Below are 3,121 nucleotides of genomic sequence, written 5' to 3' on the forward strand. Positions count from 1 at the left end.
AGAGTGTATTTTGATGAAGATGGGGCAGGAGGGAGGAGGTAGGGGGAGAAGAGGGGAGGAGAGGAGCAAAAGTTGTATCTCTGGTCGATTTTTTATTTTATTTTATTTTTTTCATTTATTTTTCTTTATGGCATTCTTTCTTTATTTGAAAAAAAAAAAATCTTTCTTACCCTCGTGTCTGCTTCGTTTGGGCGGCCGGCAAATGTGTAGCAATATTTTGATTGTTTGAAGCGAGCAATCTCATCCTCTTACTGAATATCTGAATCAGAATTCATTGTTTCCATTCGAATCGTATGATGTTTTCGATTTCATAGATTTTTATTCCCAGTTCTCAATTTGCGGATTTCTGTACAGATTCAGTCCGGAAGGCATAGCCGTGAATAAGTGAAAAATACAAGTAGAATGAACGAAAAATATGTTCATTGTGGTAAAAAATTGAGAGAGCAATAAAACGAAGGTCAGAGTTCATTGAGCGGAGGTGCAATAAATTAATTTACCACATCATTTCCCCACTTCCTACCCACCCACAAGCGACCCCCCTTCCTACCCCACCCTACTTAACCCTTAGGGCAACCACCGTGTTAATATAATACCACAGCACGCACCGCAGCACACACACACACACACACACGCACAAACGACCACCTCCGCCACAACCCGATCGATCTCCGTATAAAAAGCGTCTGTCTCACTCGAAATTAAACCCCCTTCCACCCTGACATATTTTGACGGCCTCCCCTCGCTTTCCCCCCGACCACAAAGTCAGTACAAATTTCCATCAGTCCGTCTTAATTATGAATTTTAATGTGAGTATAAACGGTGCTGATTGGGCGCTCCCCTGGGAGAGGGAGGGCCGGCTATGGGGCTGGAACACTTTTCGTTTGTCTCGCCGCCGCCGACATCTCGATCACAATGAGTTTGTTTACATTTTCAGCGGAGGAATACATTTGGTGCAGGAAGACCGCGGCCGAACGGGAATCACCAAAATCATTTTGTGTTTTGTGTCTTTCTCTCTCTCTCTCTCTCTCTCTCTCTGTCGTTTCTGTCTGTGTGTTCCTCTCCCAACTGCAAATCCTTTTTGATTTTGAGGAATTCAAGTGACGGAGACAAAAAGGCAAAAATGATGGAATTGTCACGTCAGTTCTGATGTTCCTTTCACGGGTTCCAAGCGCTGCTCTCTCTCTCTCGGCCGCCCTTCCTCTTTGCTTCCAAAAGTGAACAAATGCGGTTTCCAAATCTCGAACCTCTTCATCTCGCTCTTCCTTCTCTCCTCCGCTCCATCTCCCCTCAATTTATTCTTTATTTCTTCCCTCCCTCTCCCCCCTCTCCCTTTTTTTTTTTCTTTTTGGTGTTGGGGGTTCTTCTAAAGCAGAAATTGCGATATAATTTCCCCGATGGTTCCCCTCAGTATTCGGCGCCCTAAAAGTTTTTCCCGGTCGCTTGTCGTCTTGGGCCCCGCCAGAAGAGCTCCTTTTGAATTTTAAACTAAACGTGAACAGGGAGTGATTGGGCTTGTCTCCTGGGAGCTCCTTGTTACCAGGTATTGTTGAAGGGCGGCGGCCACCTCGTGCCTCCGCCTCCGCCGCCGCCGCCGCCTCCGCCACCATCGCTGCTCTCGCTCATTTTCCTGCCTCGGAGCCTCGCGCGTCGAAACCTATCGTTATTGTCGCTATAAATGGCTCGGTGTATCACCTGCGTCATTAGTACTGGCGTCTTGAATTTGTTATATAAAGATATCTCGATCTGTAGTCACATGAGTTTGAATCTAGATATTATACGAATATGCTCTGTTAGTTTGAATCAAGATATGCTCGGATTTCTCAACGACCATGATTACCTGCTCTAAAAACCTGCTCCTAGTTATCCCCAGTGCTTGATATTCTCCCTCTTCATCTTTCTCTTTTTATCTCGCCTTCAAATTCCCTTCTCCTCTCTTTACTCCTTCTTCCTTCCCTCTTCCTCGACTCTTCCACCAGCGCTTCGAGTGTGTCTCCTCCCCAGCCTCGGTCGCGTCCTTCGCGCGTCCCTAACAATGGTCTATTACTCGGAAATTTTGTGAAAGTGAATTATAGGTTTATAAATATATATAAGTCAACTTGTCGCCTTTCGAGGGCTGAGGTAGCTGGCTCGCTCTTGTCGGCGACGCTGTTGCTATTGTCGTCAAATGAAGTGGCCATTTCTTGTTGATTCCGGGTAAGACCTTTCTCACTATTTTTTCCGTTTTACCTTTTTTTTCTGTCTCTCAAGGGGGGCGGGGAGCATTTTGAAACGGATTGATTTATCATCGTTTTTTTATTTAATGGATAAATTGAATTTTGGGATGATGGAAAGCAGAGAAGTGGAGTTAACGAGAAGCTTAACTCTTAAGAAAAGGAAAAAAATAGAAAAAAAATATTTTTTTCAAGAAACGCAAAGATGCTTTTATCTTTTCTCTTCATAAATGAAATTGTTGTTACCTTTTTTTTTAGGTTAACCGTCGATTGCGAAATATTATTCCGTTATTCCCATTTCCTCTTTTATTGTTTAATTACCGTAATGTATTTTTTTCTCTCTCCTTCTTCGCTTGAGGAATCATCCAGAAACAATAAGTCAAGCGGCGAGGGAGGCATCCGGGAGGGCCAGCCGGTGCCACGTTCGTTCCGGCGGTCTGCGAACCCTAATATTTTCCCCTCCCTTCCCCCCCACCTCCCCTCTCCCTCCCTCCGCCTTCTATCTCCCCTCTCCTTCCCTCCCCCCATTCTCCCCTCTCCTTCCCTCCCCCCATCTCCCCTCTCCCTCCCTCCTCTATCTCCCCTCTCCCTCCCTCCTCTATCTCCCCTCTCCCTCCCTCCCTCCCATCACCCCTCTCCTTCCCTCCGCCTCCTATCTCCCCTCTCCCTCCTTTCCCTCACTTCCACTCCCCTTCCCTCTCCCTTCTTTCTCCTCTTCCAACCCTTCGCTCGTCCCTCTTTTCCTCTCTCCCACCCCATCTCGACGCTCCCTCCCTCCTTCCTTTCTCTCTTTTTCACTCCATCCCTCCCTTTCTACTTCCCTACCCCTCCCTCCCTTCTTTCCTCCCTCCATGCCTCCCACCTACCCTCCTATCATTCTCCCTCCCTTTCTCCTACCCTCCTTCCAACCT

The sequence above is a fragment of the Penaeus vannamei genome, chromosome 18 (genome assembly GCF_042767895.1).
Source record: "Penaeus vannamei isolate JL-2024 chromosome 18, ASM4276789v1, whole genome shotgun sequence".
In the NCBI taxonomy this organism is placed as follows: Eukaryota; Metazoa; Arthropoda; class Malacostraca; order Decapoda; family Penaeidae; genus Penaeus; species Penaeus vannamei.